At 39.3% G+C, this 18387-nt stretch overlaps 1 protein-coding gene and 1 long non-coding RNA gene across 2 annotated transcripts in view; both read left to right on the top strand.

Annotated features, from left to right (window-relative positions):
* Window positions 1-18068, top strand: part of ABCB5 (ATP binding cassette subfamily B member 5) — a 128324-nt gene extending 110256 nt beyond the window's left edge. The window contains exon 30 of the transcript XR_010371721.1: window positions 18057-18068. The gene's annotated coding sequence lies outside the window, so the exon portion shown is untranslated. The remainder of the gene's footprint in view (window positions 1-18056) is intronic.
* LOC135311747 (uncharacterized) lies at window positions 172-1514 on the top strand. The gene is made up of 3 exons (XR_010371335.1): window positions 172-233; window positions 970-1091; window positions 1409-1514. It is a non-coding gene; the product is annotated as an uncharacterized LOC135311747 (long non-coding RNA).
* Window positions 18069-18387: the final 319 nt, after the last annotated feature.

The following is an 18387-nucleotide window of genomic DNA, read 5'->3' as shown; positions in this document are numbered from 1 at the left end:
TGCGGAGGCGAGGCCCGGAGGCAGCCCCGGGCGGCGGGAAGGCGAGGCCGCCACCGGCAGTGGCGCGGGCCTGCTGCCGGCCCGCGAGCCGTCACCGGGCTGGAAGTTGGGGGAGTTTCTCACATTTTCATCACCAACAAACCCAAATTTTAGTTTTTCAAAATAACGCAAGGAAAGCTTATGCAGGTGGATAACAGTAAATCACATGCTTCCCCCTGCTCGGGTGTGAATAGGTAGGGCTCAGCGTGAGGAGGGTTAATTAGAAGGAATTCGCGGTTTTAGTGATTGGTAAATGTTTGTAATCGGACCGTGATTTGTCTATATGCTGACTCTGTATTACTCAGACACTGCCGTTCAGAACTGAGTTTTACGTTTAATGGGATAAACTGTTTCGTCCTTAAATGTTCTTGGCTAGTGAAAAATTGAATAGCACTGCAAAGAGCTGCCCTTTAAATATCAGTTTGTATCATGCTATATGAAAAGCAGATAAAAGAGAAATTGAGTAGCTACATGGATTTTCTGAAACAGTTGAAGTCCATTCATCGGTAAATTAGAAATTGTTACCATTGAAAAAAAAATGCCTACGAGGCAGAAAGCTTAAAATTATTATCCTATTTATATAGGATGCAGTCAGGGTTTCATATATGATAGTGGTAAATATTAATTGGATATCACACAAAACTTGGGGGCAGCTTCAAGTACAAATTTAGGAACCCGGTACATTCAGTAGTAAAGACGCATTTCATTCCGTGGGGAAAACTGGTGTTAAGTCTATGCAACTTTTTTGTGGAATTACTACAGAATTTCTACACAGAATCATTCAACAGATAACATCATGTTAGTAGTTATTAATTTATTCATCTACTTTCCGCTATGCTAGGAATACTGCCTTCAACTGTTAAAGAAGCAGCTGGCTTTTTTATACAAATAAACTGGGCTCTGAGACTGTCAATCTCCTTTGTTTGACAGAGAGGAGTTCCCGCCTGCACTGAAAGAATAGCTCAACATCTGTCATCCCATTCTCTGCGATGGCCCAAAATCAGGAAGACTACAGCTGTCCTGTTCCTTTCAGATACTTCTGGGATAGAGAGGTAGGAGGACTGACTATTTGGTCAGCGTGTTCATCATGCATTAAGCAAGTCTCTACAAGCCCTTGCATGTAATTGTATTGTTTTCCCACTGCTTGAATGGTAGAATTTGCAGTTTGAAAGGTCTGTGGAATTTTGATCCTACTATGTGGTTTTTTTAATGTCTGATTAGTTTAGTCCAAACCTGCATTGGTTAATAAAACGCATTTTAATTGAAATTGAAGTGGTTAGCAATAATTTATACCTAGGTGTGTGGCACATGGGCATGTAAATTGTAGATGTACGCATGAGCGTAAAGCAGAAAATATTTATTCTTACAGGTTGGGAGTTATACTACAACGGCTGAGTGCTGGATGAAGATGAAAACAAAGGATGTAAATTAGCTTATTCCTTGCAAGCTCAAAAATGGCATCTTTTGAAATATGTCCGTATGGAGCAGAGGAGAGAGGGAAGGGGAGGGGGAGGAAGAAAAGGTGGTAGAAGAGGCTGGGAAGAATATGCTACCACATAAAAGAAATGTTTAACCACATAACCTCATCACCTTTAGTTTAATATCCAGCAAATTAGTCAAAAGCAAAAAAACCAGGTTAGAAATTAATTTATTGAAATAATTATACTATCGTCTTCCAACAGTAGACAAACTAGTAGTCAATAGCAGATTGTGTGTTGATTTTCTTATAATCACAATTAAGAGCTACTGTAATAAATCTCAGAGTCCCATCCAGCAGCTATTGCGTTAGGCATACACCTCTGTAACCTGCAATTTCAGCTTTGCAGTCTCAAGATTTGTGGAAAGCCTCACGGAGTGCAAAACGCTCAGAGGGATTTAGGCATCGTGAAACCCAGCTCTGCTGTCCAGGGGAATCCACAATCTGAAGTTAGGCCATCAGGCTGCCTGTCACACGCGTGGCGACGGTTAGGCTGTGGCTACACGGTGACTTTGATTTGGCCTACATCCATGCTGCTGCTGAAAGAATAGCTCAGCAGCTCAGCCACACTGTTACCTCCTGCTTAGATTCAAGAGCTCTACTTACTGTTTATCTGCTGATCTCAGGCATAGGAGAATTGCAGCAGAAAGGAGGCAGTTTCTCAGGAAGGCTGGTCTTGATCCATTTAAGGTTTTCTAAATAAAAATTAATGAATTATGTTTTCCACAAAAACACCAGTCTAATCTCAAGGAAGTGTTAGCAAGTGCTGGAACAATGAGACTTCACTGGACTGTATCAGATGATATTTAGGGGACAATTTAATGTGTCACCACCAATTGCAAAAAATGGTGTCCAAGCTTGCATAAAAAGACCAAATAAAAAATTGTTATTTGTGCTTACTATTTACAGATAGAAGGACTGGCTTGCGTCCATAGCCTCTATCGCAGAATTCAGGAAAAAAACACCCAGAAATAGGAACATCTCCTGCACTGAAGAGGAGAATAATGAACAATGAACGCATCCTTTCCCCCCAGTCTCTCTGGGTCAGGAACTAAAACAATCCCTTCCATTTCCTCAGTTTCTTTCCATGTACATATCAAGCTAGTCTCAGCCCTGTGTGGAGTGACATACTGGTCTTCAGCTAGGACCCCAGATTTTTGGAGCCAGCAACTGATGTGGTGCCTCCTCAGCTATATCGGTCTCTGTTCCTCTGTCTCTGTAGTGTTGGAATCTGATACCCAGAGCAGGAGGGAAGTTTCGATCAAAAGGAGAGTGGCTTAAAGGAAGGAAAGGGACTTGCTAGAGTGCTCAAAGGTGAATATCTTCCTGCACGTGTCTGCTGGGGGAAGCAACATGTAGCTGAATTAGTTGTCGGCCTTCTCTCATTCCTCAGAACAGACAATCCTGCTAGCTGTCCTATTTATAAAGTAAACTAATTCAACCGTGGCCTGTAAATTTATTTTTCCAATACAAATATCCCAGTAAGTTTTTACCAGATTACTTTGTATAGGAATTTCCTTGAGCTTTGTAACAGAAGCCAAACAAACCATTGCCAATGCTGCATGGCTTTCTCATAAGATAATACAAATTAAGTATTTTGCATTTTTGTTCTGGTTTCTGAGTTTGGGGCGTACACTTGTTTTAAGCCTTTTTTGGTGAAACAGTGCAGAACAGAATTTGGTTTTGTTGTATGCCTTTTTAATGAGAGCTGAGAATTTTGCAAGAACGTTTTGTTCTGGTGTCTGAAACTTGGGAAAAGCACCAAATATTGTGACACTCACAATAAAATTGCAAGATTTATCAACATTGTTAGTAGCCTTGGGGATATTGTGACTGGATACCTCCCCAAAATCTTTTCTGGGAGGCAGAACCTGAAAGTTAATGAGCTTAGGAAGAGTTTAATGAGTATATAGACACTGAAGCAACTCAGAGCATTTTTCTTTGTCTTATGAAAAGGAATCACACTTAAACTCCTTATTACTTATGACATGTAATTTGTGCTTTGGATTGGCAACCTTCAAAGGTATGTTTTTGTGATTTGTTAAACTACGTGAAATAGGCAGAGACAAATTCGCAGCCTTTAATGACCTGGCAAAGACTGTCACACTGTCAGCTTCCAGGAAAACTGCTCTCACTGTTGAGATGAGGAGCAACTGCTGATTACATTAGAATCCGTTAAAGTAATGTTCATATTTGCCTCACGACAGTATAAAAATTATAAAACTAATGTAAAAAAGAAAATGGAGCTGTTAACATGGTTATCCTGATCCACATACAAGTGAATAACATTGAAACACCTGATATTCGTGCGGCAGCCTCACATCAGTTCCTGGTTTGGATCGCAGAGTACGTACACTGGCTTCTCAGACTCTTTAGCATCCATGCTACCCCACAGCTGGACAACTAGCCTCTGGGAGCTGTTCCAGTCGATGTCCTCTCGCTATCTCCCTGATCCCACTGAGAATCTAACATACTGAAGACCATAAAACTCACCCGTTGGATTGCTCCAACCCTACTCCAGCCCATTTTTCTCTCTGCAGATGGGAGTTGACCTTAGGCAGTGAGCCACGCTCTCCAGCCTGGTCCTTTCTCCCCCAGGCAATTTTGCTGCTTGGGTGAGCTCCCTCTGTCTCAGGTGAGGGAGATGAAATTGCCCCCGAGATTGTGGTTGGTTTTTTTGCACCACATAATTCAGCTGATGGTTAAACTGTGGTTTGAACAACATGAAAATAGATCTGTTCTGAAAAGAGAAGCCTTTGAGTCCAAAGATTACTTGGTGGTCTAGACCTTTTAAGGAAAAGAAAATAAAATAGTTGAGTGCCAACTGCATTGTTAATCCTGAACTTTACAAAAAGAGTTTCTACATGAAATAGTGAACAGGCCGGGACCACCTTTAGGGGCATGTGTCATGGGTGGTTGCACAGGTCACCACATCGCAGGGTCACTATTCACACAATGCGAGAATGTTGCAGTGTCATGCCTGTGTTGCTGATTCAGCTCCTTATCAGCCCCTGGCTCGGAGCTTTGATAGCTGATGTGACAAACCATAAATAATGGAAGGTCAAACTGAGCAATGTTGTTCACTCTGACCTTCTAATACTTCTGGCTTATTAGATCAGTCATTAGAGTTTCAACAGGCTGCTAAGAAGCGGAGTACAGTGGCTATAGCTGCCAAATCCTTGCCTATTCACAGACTCCCTCTCTGTGTAGGTATTAAATGCATCCCAGTGCAAAAGTTGTATGTTCCTTAAAAGGAAACCAGGTTACAAACTAAAGTGAAAATCACCAAGTCGATAAATGTTCTATACATGGCCAGGTATAAAGAGAATCTATCACACAAAAAAACCCCAACCCACCACCCCAAAAAAACCCAAACAAAAAAGCCCAAAACAAGCCCATAGCTATCAGGATAAATTTTTTTTTTTTTTAAATCAAAGGGATATTAGTAATAAGGCAATGAGAGTAGTCAGAATTTAACCAGGAATAAATATACTGTCATTGTCTGTCCCTTGCCTCCTCCAAAATTCTGAAGTTGAGGTAGTTCAATAGTTTCCATTCTAAGGCTCTATTTTTATGCTTCTTATAATGTTGTCAAATTTTCCATTAAAACTGGGAAATTTTCCATACCAGTGATCTGCCAAATCTTAAAACTTTCAAAAAGTTTAAAGAAAAAAATGGTTCAAAATTTACAATCCCATCGATTCCAAAATTAATTTTGAGAACAAGCATAACTTGGCTAATTTTAAGAATGATATTCCAATTCATTTGTTGAATAGGTCTAGATGGACATGAAAAAAGGAAGAGGTAAGATCACAAGGGGTATACTAGAAGGAGAAAGACACTACTAAACTCTTAAGATTTGCCTTAAGGTTTTACGGCTGCAAAGCAAACAGCCACAAAAATCTACTGGCAGAGTGTCATGTGCACTCCTGTGGTAGGTTCATATGGAGCTCAGGAACTTTTTGAACAACCATTGCCATTGTCCCTATGTTATCTGGACTTGTAGAAGGTGATGTTGTGAATCACAAGATGCCAGCCGTGCCAAAAAGCCACCCTGGGCAGCAGCGCGGTTCTGCAGAGCAGAAATCCTGTTTAATCAGGATGATAAACAAAAGAAGGTGGTTAAAAAAACCTATATACTGAAAATCAACACACAAAGACTTCTAAAGGTGTGCATTCAACTGAGAGATTCGAAAAGTAGAAAAATTTAAGGCTTTCCTTGCCAGCCTTGAGTTACGCCTTCGTGTTACTAATCAATCTTAAAATACGCAGTCACTCTCTTTTTTTCTCTACACTATTCCCACTTTGTTCAGGGCACGGGCACAGGGGGTTCTCGGGGAGCAAGACAGGGCGCTTTAACATAAGAGGCTATTGTCTGCTGGAATATCATGAAAAAGTGAGAAGCTGCCATAAATGAAGCCAGAATAGGGAGAAGGCAAGCCGTCTCAGTGAAAACAGCTGAATGTTACGGTGCCAAAAAGGATTCCTCTGGAACCGTAATGCTAGAAGTGACCTCTCATCTCTCCTGATTTTGTCCCTGTTGTAGACTCACGTTCCTAACATGATTCAAGTGAATGTTTCATAGGTGGAATGCACTTGCCGTGTATTCCTTATTTTCTGAATGCACAACTTCATTTACTCGGGACTGGTCTACGGAAGTGCTGAGTACTCACAGACGCTGCTGAAATCAGCGGGACTTATGCTTTAAATGTATGAAGTACCATAAAAACGCTAAGCATCTTGGAAATTCTAACTCCAAGCATATCGTATTGAGGACCCCAAATTAGTGGGCATTTTCATCAATCTTGGCCATAATGGATCAACACTTCAGTTCCCCATCTGTAAAGTGGGTCTAATAGTACAGTCTCACTTCACAGGTTTAAAGATAAATTAATTAGTGTTTGGAAAGCACTCAGAAACCCTAGCAGAGAATGCTATAGAAACACCCATAAAGATATTAATAATTCAGTATTCTGCGCAGGGTTTGAATGATGTGCAGTAAGGAAGGCATGGAGCCACATATTGAGTGATAAGAATAAAAAGAATATTGAACAGCTGCTCACTCAGGGAGCATCGTCCATCCTATGCACTGAATGATGTATGTGTCTGTGCAGCTAAAGACTTATTATCATGCATATGTGCAATGAGCTCAAATTAAAGTTGCAAAGGCAAGCTTAATTCTGATTGTTCTGAAGTTGAGAGGGCTTAAATTTGCAACATGAACATACTTTCAACATAAATATATTGTGTGATCATATCTCTATTTTCACATTTCCTCCTGAAGGCGCAAAGGGTTTTCTGTGTCAGTGAACCCAGTGACCACGTACAGAAAGCAGCCGTGTGGCCCAGTTCACTCTGGGAACAAACGTATTGATTTCCAGGGGACCTACACCAGGAGAGAATTTGGCTTGAATCATCTTCTTTGTCTCGTTGCGTAGTTTTGTAGTGGCTGCTGGGTAGAAGTGAGGCGTTAAACGTGTTCAGGGACAGAGTAACAGGCTTGTCTTTTGGCTTTACTTTGTGTCAGGTTTTTTTGATGGTTAATGTAGCATTTGGAGAATCACATAAACTTCCATCCCAGAAATGAAGTTATTGCCAAAGCAAAAATTCCTATATTTACATATAAATATCCCCATTCAGCATGACTGAATACCTTTCTCATTTATAATGAAATGGCAACATCTACAACAATCAAATTCTAAGACACAGATGTTAGATTAAACTGACTGTACATGTCTTTGGATGCAAACCCAATCTTTCAGAAATTCTGCTTGATCCAAATGAATAATCCTTACTAAACCTATTCTGAATTATGACCAGATTCCTCGATAAGATTACTTGATCCCAGCTGAAGAATTTGTAAAACTGTTACAACAAAAAAAAAAGACTGCTGCCTCCTTCTGCCTCACTCAAGGATGTAGGTCTATTTTTAGTATGTCATCTATCTTTAGATCAAAGACCAAAGGCTTGGGTTTTCATAGTGACCTGGAGCAGTCAATGAACATTGTGGTCTTCTATTATTTGTGACCAAACCACAATCTGGTCATTTCAAACCTGTCACCTACTTAACGCTTCAAGTGCTGGAAAGAATGAGAATGATATTTTTAAATTTTGTTTGACTGGTCATTAAAACACAGTTAAAAATATCTGTTTCTCCCCTTTCTTTATTCTCACTTTATCCCAGATTTCATAACAAATGCGATTGGTTCCAAACTAGATGTAGCTCTGTTCCGGGTTAGATTTTCTTGTTATGCTAATTTAAAGCTCATTTCAGAGAAAACTGTATCATCCCTTGTCAGGAGAGAATTTTAAATATTAAATCGTATTGTTTTAAGGAATCCCTTACTTTTATTTGCATTTTAAAATGCTTTTCTGGACACAGATACTTTTCTGAGGAGAAAGCCTTATTGTTTATTTACATAACTCTCCTTTTCCCCATTTTCTTTTTTTTTTCCCAGAAATGTAACTTATTATGTACTCCAAGATTAAAAGCATTCTAAACCATATAAGCTGCGAGAAATAGCTATCTTGTTGATTTTCAGAAAGTCTACAATACTCCATCTAATGTATTCAATGAATTATTTATTTCTTAAAGAGATACAATAAATCTTTACCTACTGTATTTGATGATTTTCATAGTAGGAATAATAAGTAACATGATTTGAGTGTGATTGGAACCAGGTACTGGGAGGGGGGAAGGGAGGTCAATTTATACTATTTACCAAGCATATTGGAAGAGAGTGCATCTGTAAACAGGCTGGACATTGCTACTCACTTAAAATTTCCAGGCAAAGGAAAAGCAGATATATTTCCATTGAAATTAAAGAGCAGGAATGACTCATATACTTATATTTTGAAGGAGCAGCTTAGGTGCAAAAGCACAATAGTGATGTTCAGTGCCATTGTTCTCCGTTACATTGGAGTGAATCCAAAGTAATTCCATTGATTTCGGTGGACTTTCATTGGGCTAACTGAGAATAGAATCTGACTCCATGTTAGCTGGGGGTGGGGGGAGTGACAAGAATATAAATAACCCCAGATGAGTATTTGAAATACAAATACTCTACAAGATGGTTTCTATCTTTTAAGAATGATCATATGCAACATCAGAAAAGTTCTGAATAAATCCTCTCCCATTTAGTTCTTGCAGTTTAAAAAAATAAATTAAAGCACTGTTGGTTTTGGGTTGTTGTTTTTTTTTTTTGATGCTGTTATATATTGTTAATGTCACATCCTGAAGCATCCATCAGAGGATCTCAAGAGTACCTCAGAAGTATGCTGTCCTAAACAGACCTTGAATAAGCCAAAAGTTTTAGGTTAGTCTAATTTTTCTTGATGGTTAGTAAGGGGAATTAGTGAGTCCTCTGTCACAGTGCTGTGTGTCTGCACAGTGGCTAACAGAGCTGAATAAACAGTTGGGAGCATGAACACCAAGCCTTTTTATATTAGTGTTTTCCAAGATACTCAAAGGAATCCTGCAGAACATTTATGTGCAATATAGGCATTTCAGGGTTTTACAGTTCCTTCCTTCCCCTTCCCCTTCCCCTTCCCCTTCCCTTCCCACATAGACACTGAAATTTTATGTGTATTAACAGTTAGTGATGAGGTGGAGACTCTAGTTCAAATGGAGCTTTAGTTTTTAATATAATACCTTCTTCCTCTTGCCTGCTTCTGCAGGAAGTTGTATTTTGCATGGTTTACCTGCAGTGGGATCTTTCTCTAGCTAGAATCAGCAGCAAAGCACAAACTGGTACCAGCTCTCTCTGTATTTATCTGTTGATAATAATCTATTAGTATAGATTATAAATAACCTACCTACCTACCTACCTACCTACCTACCTACCTACCTACCTACCTACCTACCTATCTATCTATGATAATAGATAATAGATAATGATCTATTATCCAAAACCTCTGAGGCTTCAAGGATATGTTCAGACCTACAATCTTTAAATCACCTTGAGGTCTGGTTCTTCCAGATCACTGGTACTATATAAATGTATACTATCAATAGTTTAGTCATCAAAATACCTGATCTTCAGAATATGCTGTTAAATAGCAAAAAGACTGACTTAAGTAATTTCAGTTTATACACTTTTCTACTTAAATATGTCTTCTCTAAAAAGCTATTCCAAACATCTGTTTGCAAAAATGACTTGGTAATTTGCATCTGTTGACTGGATTGTATGTTCCATTTTCATTTTTAGGAAGAGTTTACCTTAATATTCCTGTTAGTCAATGACTGGTATCGAGACACAGAGCCAGTATACCTAAATAGATGAATTATTGTTTCACTTTTTTTTTTTTAAGCATTTTGTTGTCCCTTCTCTCTTTTGCACTTGAGTTTTGTGTAACTGCCTAGTTAATACTTCTACTGCTGCTACTCTGGAAAGCTTTCTTCTGACAGCGCAAATGAACTGAGCATAAATGTAATTCTAAACTTTGGATGACATAACTCAGTAAGTCAAAACCTTTATCTACCAGTCACAGACTTAGATTCATTATGTGTATAAATGTAAAGCTAATAATAGTATTAACATGGCAAAACAAAAATAATGCCAATCTACTGGATATTCCCCTAAAATAAAGCCAAATAGATATTGATGCCATGAAACCAGCTTATTTCAGGACTGAATTTGACCTCACCAGCTGCAGGTATGCACAATTGACTGGTGGGACATACGTGCTGCACCTCTTTGATCTCTGGCAAAATTGTTGCTTTTTTCTCTCTAGTTAGGAGCCGTAAGGACCGTTCTGGATGCAAATGTTCCTCACCAGTTCCCTCAGTCTGGAGTAAAAAATTGGTGGCTGTGGAGACCCCACAGGAAGGGCAAAAGCATCAGTGTAAACTGCCACTTACCTACCTGTGACCAGTTGGCAGCCTCTTTACAGGAAGCATTTGGAAGAAGATGGGGCACAATAAACCAGGGATTTTGAATTTGTAATCTCAGCCAAATCAACTGGAAGACTTGGACAAAACCAGAAATTACAAAATGTGTCCCAAAAGAGTCCTTATCTCTGTGACAAGAAACATGTTCCTATAGCCTCACAGCTATCACATCCAGCATTTATCATAGATCCTTAGATTTGTCATGGGATATAGAATATATTTGCAGTTTGAAAAAGAATGTAGAAAAGCACCCTCTTATTTAAAGGTAGCTTATTCAAATGACATACAGCTTAACTGTGAGTCTCTTGCCTTTATTAAAATGGAATTTACAGGGGATCATGCTGAAATAAACCTTCCAAGTTTGCTTGCTCGTTGCTTGCTCTTTTGGCTTAATTCTCCATCTTGATTTGTCAAATATGGTATAAGTTAGGGACCAGGAGTCTTACTTTGTTCAATATACGGAAAATCTAACAGCATTAGTTCTGCCCTTGTTTTGTAGCCAACAGTGTTTTCTCATGGCACCAAGGAAATGTTTTCCAACTTAACATCAGGTGATTGAACTTGGCAGTATCTGTTAAATCAGCCTTCAAGCTTCATGCTGTTCTTTTTAAATTAAAACTTTTACATATTTATTCCTGGCTTTACTGTACTGTGACGGGCTGCTAAATTACCAGTAGAAGATTTCTTTAGTAATAATTAAAAGAAACTCTTTCTAAGTCAGCTTCACATACATTTTTCTCTTAGATTAAATTATGTTCTTTGATATTAGAGAGGTACCTGAGATTTAGCTATCACTAATAAATAACGTCTGCACATCAGCATTGCTATAGGAATGTTGTGTCCCATTAAAATATTAACTTTTTAAAGGAATGATGGAAAATTGGAGCAGGTTCAGAAAAAAGCTGCAGGAATGATTGGAGGCTTAGAAAGCACTTTCTTACAGTGATAGCCTAAAGGAACTTAATCCACTTAGTCTATTTAAAAGGTAAAGAGGCAACTTGACTGTGGTCTATAACCCTCTGCGTAGCAAGGTATTAGCTGAGGCAAGAACATTCTTAAAAAAAAAAGACAAGAAAAAGCCACATATAACTTGATTCAATGGCAGAAGTCAAAGTCAGCAGTTTTCAAACTAGAAACTTTTGAGAAGGGAGAGTAATTAACCAGTGGAAAAGACCTCCAAAGGATGCAATCAGTTTTATACATGTTAAATCAGACCTGTATGTTTTTTCTGAAGGTACACTACAGTTCTACCACAAGCTGTGGCTTGAGGCAGAAATTGTTGGGAGAACTCCTGTAGTGTGTGTTATGCAGGGAGGCAGAATACACGACCGTAACTGTCTTGGCTGAGAATCTGTGATTCATGTTCAAGTGCAAGCACAAGGCATTCTTTCAGCAGTGTCTCTAAATTTATATTAAGTGCTGTCCAGGTCATTACAATCCTTTAAAAAAGAATAACAAGTCAGTAGTTATTCACAGACTCCCCTTTTTTCAGCATACAGAATACATAATCAAATTACCACTACTTTTTCTTGGTGGGAGAGGTAAACTTTAAACATAATTCATGGAGGAACTGTGAGGGAAAAAGTCAGTGTATCAGCAGCTTCCTCAGTACCTTCCACCAACTACAGGAACACCTTTTTCTTGGTGCATTTAAGGCAGCTTCAGTAGAGAAAAGGCAACTGAGTATGGAAGTCTGCAGTAAGAGCACTGTTCTTTTCTCCAGCCCTGCCTTCCTGAACCCAGCATGCAGTTTAAGCTCTTAGTCACAACTCAGCCCACAGTGTGTGGCCTAGCTACATGTGGGACGGCCAGAACTTCAGGTTTTCATCTTGTATGATAGACTTGTGCCGGCCCCAAACCAATACACCACAAATAAGTTTTTAACTTCCTAGAGATATAGTAAATTCTGAGGTACTGCAAGACCAAGCAAAGCAGTTAACTAAGCAAACAGTGCTTAGATCTACACTTAGAGGGTGACTAAAGACTGCATTTTGAAGTTGTGGTTGGATTGCCAGCGGTACCCAAGCCAGCTTCGTTACCCCTGCCCCACGTTTCAGTCTTCAGTGTAAACGTATCTTGAGAAATGAGTGGTAGAAATGATAAAGCAACTTTTGCACAGACTATTTGATTCTTTGCAGTAGACTTCAATGCTTATAACCAGGTTATAAACTGATTTTTTTTAAATTGTGGTTGTATTACCTGAGGTCAGTTTCGAGCTAGGAGAAAAAAAAATTCTGTTCACATTCATAACATCAATTACCTTTCTTGTGAATGGATTTCTCTGCAACTATCTCATGTTAGGTTCCTTTGGTGTGTTATCTTCACCTATGTGTGGGTAGCTCAGAGCACTTCGTGAGCACCTAATGGATTTGCATCAGAGCTGTTGTGACTGCCCAGGGCTTTCCAGGCTCTACTGAACAACAGTCCATTTTGTGGTAAAGATCTGTTGAGACAGCCTTCTTAGTGACACCAAAGTATTTGGTCCATTGGCATCAATCACCAGTAGTAACTGTCACCTCATAGGTGTAGCACTCATTCAGTAACAATAAATTATTCTTTGGTATTCTGGGCTGTGAGTTAGCACCAGTATGGCTGGTGATTTAATACGGTTTGAGGAGTCTGATTTGGAATTCAGTCTGTTTATGTTCTGCTTGAATCAGGACAAGTACTTGAAAACCTATACACGTTCCAGATATCAATCCTGTCAACCTGTTTCTGGTGCTGCCTTACCCTGTCGGTTTGCTCTGTCTTTGATGAGAAACAGGATCTTTTTACTTTTCCTTCTCACTGAAGGATTTTTGCATTCCCACCTGCAGGTGAGCCAGCTTGCACAAACGGGAAGTCTCCAAGACAGCCTTTTAGCCTGACAGTTATGATCCTCTTCTGGAGGTTTTGGAAACCTTAACCTTCTCCTACCTTCATACATGCGGGCTTGGAATAACTGCTCCTAAATTATAGAATCATAGAATCATTAAGGTTGAAAAAGACCTCTAGGGTCGTCAGGTCCAACTGTCAACCCAACACCACCATGTCTCCTAAACCATGCCCTGAAGTGCCACGTCTACACATCTTTTAAATACCTCCATGGTGACAAATATGTGCTTATGTTGGCCCTGTTCACCCTATTCCTTGTTTCTCTTTCCATCTTGGATCTTAGCCCATACATGATCTTGACAGAGTCATTCTTTGTCTCTGGTTTGCTTCCTACCCATTCCCTATTTTGTGTGTACATTTGTACAGCACCTTGCGCAAACAGACTCAAACACAAATAGTAATATGCTCTTAAAGAGAGAATAAGAGCTTAATTTCTCAATAGTGGCGTGCCATAAGTCTCTGGGTTATCAGAGGGATTAGAACAGCTGGGTTTCACCTGTTACCAGGATCCTGCAATTACTCAATCAACCATAAAGAGTTCTTAATAAAATCATATCTATATTTTGCCTTCTGTGAGGAATTATGCCTTAATGGTGAAATTTAAAGGCATTTTCTGGAAGTCCCAGGCCATGCTGATCCTGTCTGGGAGACAAGGTGCAGGCTAGGACAAGAGAACTATTGAGGCTGTGGGTTGTTCAGGGTGTTACTGCTCTGCCAAGTTATTTTGTTGAGGGCAATTGCTTCTAAATCTCTCATAGCAGCCAACACCATTTCAGTTTAGTGGGTGCTGTTGCAGATAGGTTGCCACTGGTACTGTTAGCTGTGCTTTTCACTGGTAGCAGTGTAGTCTTGGGAAGGTGTAGAATGTATTTTTTCTCATTAAGATTAGTCAGGTTTTGTGGGAAAGAAAACATACTAAAAAATTAAAAAAGCAAATGATGATGTCTAAGTAGAGGGGAGCTGTAGTTTACTTGTTCCTGTAATTGTAGTCCATACCTATAATGAAGATTTTTGTGAATTAATAGTAACAAATTTCTCAGTTGCTTGTGATCCAGATTTGTCCTGTCATTGTCATTAGTGGCAACAAATGAAACTAGTTTTTAAATGAAGGTAGTGGCAAAGGAGTTGTTTGTAGATCTCTGTTAGAATAGATTGCCTAGGAAAGGCACTGAATCCATATTTGTCTTCATTCTTGTCCCCTTTGACATCCACCTGGACTAATAACCTCTAGGTACCTAGACTGAGTGGATCTACTAACTTTCTTCTGCGGTGCCTTTGTGGTAGACAGACTCACCCCAGGGAGAAGTGAACCTCTATTTTTAGAGAAGAAAAAGATCAGAAAGCCTCTATAGAAACCACTGAAATTGAGAAACAAAGCCTTTCCTTGAATTCTTGTGTTTTGTTGTCTTGTTTCCCAATGAGAAGGTTACTTGAAGCTCTCAATATGTTAATTAATGTGTTGTTATTTTTTTTAGTTTTTAAAAACCTTTGTCTTGGTGTATTTCTATCTAAGGATCATGCAAACCTTTACATATTTCCATATTCTCAGCATATTTTATGCAAATAGTTGTTAAAAATGAAAATTCTAATTTCAAATGAAGAAAATTCATGACATGCATCTTGTGTTGCAGTTTAATCACTGTATACCCGGGAAAGTATTGACAGTTGTCCCGTGGAAGCTATTAAAGTTCCTGTCCAAGGTTAAATGAAATTGCAGTTTATCAGAGCAGCATTGAGAAAATAAGGGAATCTGTTCATGGCTCTTGATTAATGCCAAGCATGATCAACACAAGGGGGTTCATTAAGCTATACATCATGTGGGTAATTTAACATGTCATTGTGCCTGCTGTCTGCTTTAACTCTCTACATAACCCAGTGTTCTGAACTTGTATCCTTGTATCAGCCCTGCACCTGAAGTGTTGCCTCCCAGACTTTGTCATGTTTGGGTTGGCTCAACATTTGCATTTACACCAGTTCCTTTTTTATGATCGTTCTGCTTTTTTAAAGAACATTTACAATTTCCACAGCTGCTGTTTTCTATCTTGTCTAAATATACTTTTAATCTGGTAATGTTTATGTGAAAGATTCAAGAAATGTGTCCTTCATTGTCTAGATTTTCCCTGATTTTTTAGGTGTTTCTGTGTTTTAGGCAGTTGGGTTTGAACAAGGCAGTTAGAATGAAAGGAATTAGGTCCTGGTCTTGGGAGAGAGCAGCCATCTCAATTCCCAGTGAAGGACTGCATCTCTGCACAAGATCAAGCCTGACAGCTTTCCACTTAACTGTTAGCTCTGAAGGATGGAGTAGGTGAGGCTTTCTACAAACAGCTAGCAGAAATCTCCTGCTTACAGACCCTCCTCCCCAGGGGGATTTCAGCCACCCAGACAACTGCTGGGAAGGCAGCATAGCACTGTGCAAAGTAATCCAGGAAACTTCTAGACCATGGAGGGGAATTTCCCAGCACAAATGCCAACCAAATCATGCTTGACCAGGCTGATTACTTTCTCTGATGGAATGGGGGAAGAGTGGTGGATGCAGTGTTGTTTGACTTTAGTATGGTTCTCGTGTCATCTCCCACAGCTTTCTCATGTAAGGGACTGCTAAATGCATTGAGACTTGTCTGGACTATTGGACCCAAAGGTATTTCTCAGTGGCTTCATGTTCAGTTAGCAGCTGACAATAAACAGACTATCATGAAGTTGATGCTAGGTTTGATACTGTTCAATGTGTTCATCAATAACATGAGTGATGAAACAGCATGTCCTCTTAACAAACTAGGGGGGGTAGTTAACAGGCTAAGGAGTAGAGATTCAGTCCAGAGGGGCCTTGAGAAACTTGAGGGTTGAGACAACATAAAATCCACGTAGTTCAGCAAGAAGTACAGAGTCTGGCCCTTGTGGCAGAGTAACCTCATGTATCAGTACAGGTGGATCCTGAGGATCACAGTGGACGCCAGGCTGAGTATGAGCCAACAGTGCGCTCTCATTGCAAATGAGACAAATCCTATAATGGGTGATATTGCAAGGACTGAGTCCAGTAGATCAAGGGACGTTATTATACCCTTGTGCTGGGTACTGATGAGGCTGCACTGGGAATATTTGTATCTTCGGGTTCTCCAGTTCTGAAGGGAGCAACCAGTTCAGGCAAAGGAGCAATGTGATAGCATCCTGCGACTACTTGGAGATCTGTGGAAATGATGGAGTCAAGCTGAGTTTTGGCAGCTGGTAAAAAAAAGGTGCATTAGCCTACTACTCCACTATACTGTAACTGAAATTGTAGGAATGTCCAGCTGTGCATCTGGATGCATGCCCAGGCTATGTCCAAGATCATGCTGGGATGGAAATGCTGTAGAATACACTGTCCCTCTCCCCTTGTTTCCTCCCTGTATCCATCTTTTGTCCCATCTTCCTTGATCTCCATGGGAGAGAAATCTGGACAGGCTGGGGGAAGGCAACTGTAGCATCTGGGTTATCAGTGGCCAGGATTGTGGGTCAAGTGACGGTATTCTTAAGTCTTTAAGGACTTATGTATTAGTAGTCTTTGTTCTACTCTGAAGCCTCCAACAGTGATAGAACTGGTAAGGTACAGTGGTGGTGAGACTGTGCATGCAGGACCTCTCCAATAAAGACCTGTAACGTACCCCTTTACTGGTGCTACTACTGCTACCAGTAGTTTAAAGTACAGCATGGACCCGCTATGAGCATTTTTGAAATTAGTCTTGATTCTGATGATTTTAGAAAAGATCTGCTACACACTTTCATTAGCTGATGCTTTTCAGCTCCTATTTATTTGCTATGCCATGGCTGGCATTATGTCTGGGAATGTAGACAAGGCAAAGAATATTGCATTTATTTTTCCAAGTGTAACAAAGCTGTCAAATAGAAGAATCACAGGAATAAGTGATTTACAGGAGGAGCATCTACAAATCCAAGTAGCATAATTCAGGTTATATAATATGTTTTATTTGAGCAATTGGACTGTTTTTCCATTCTCCTCCTATTCACTTGTTTTCATGTAGTCCTTCTGGTATTAGCTCAGGTTGTTGTATTTAGGAAGGACTGACTGCTAGAACTTTCACAGCATTCTGAATTAATAATAATTTTGTATTTTATTTTTATCTTTATCTTTATTTCTAATTTCATTTGCAGAAATTGTATTTACTGCTTACACTGAAAAAATTGACTAATTTCTTTTAATATAGGGACTGAGAACTAAATAAGGCAGATGTTACAGTCTAAAGCCAGATTGCAAAGGTACATTGGTTATAGTAAGTAACACAGAAGGGTTGTTTAATATAATGGCAGTGTAGCACTGCTTCTAACAAGTTGGTCTTTAGCTACAACTATCTTGTCTCCTGCCTCAGTGTGAATACCTTTTACCTTGAAATCTAAAATAGTTTTCAAGTATTCTTAGTTCCATACTGGAATACTTTAAAAAATATACTGTATTGTCTTCTGCTACCATTAATTACCACAGGTTTATTTACAAGACAATAATTAATTATACTTCTGGGATGCTGAAGAGTCTAACATAAATCAAAACAGACTTGATAAGAAGCGATGAAAGTCTCACATAATTAAGCAGGGCACTAGAGACCAATTGTTTATAGAATGATTTTGCTGGGGCTAATTGACACTAATTATTTAATCTGATTTTCTTCTTCCCAGTAATGCTTCTACCAATTCGCTCTTCTCGGCTGATGGCACAAGCATATTTGACTTTATCAAGGTGTTCTCGCTGTATCAATACAAAGGCTTTTCATCTATTACCTTCGCTAGACTTTTTTTTTGTAGCAATGCAAGAGAGAAGGGTGGAAAATGATGATCATTAAGATTTAGTCCTAATTTCCTAATTACATGGAGTGTTGAAGTGTTGTAAAAGTTAACCAAGGTAATGACTCACTGGACGATGGAAGTTAATTCTACAGTAGAAGCAGCCTTAGGAAAACAAACATAAAACATATTTGCAGGCCAACTGATAATTTAGCTCACTTGGTACAGCTCACCAGCTACTACAAAAATTTTAATAAAAAATTTATTTCTAGGTAAGATCAGTAACACTTCCCTGATGCTTAACTATCTTGTGTTTCATAAGAGTCAACATGTAGTA

Source organism: Phalacrocorax carbo, chromosome 2 (genome assembly GCF_963921805.1).
Source record: "Phalacrocorax carbo chromosome 2, bPhaCar2.1, whole genome shotgun sequence".
NCBI classification, from domain to species: Eukaryota; Metazoa; Chordata; class Aves; order Suliformes; family Phalacrocoracidae; genus Phalacrocorax; species Phalacrocorax carbo.
This window is presented reverse-complemented; position numbering and strand designations above follow the sequence as displayed.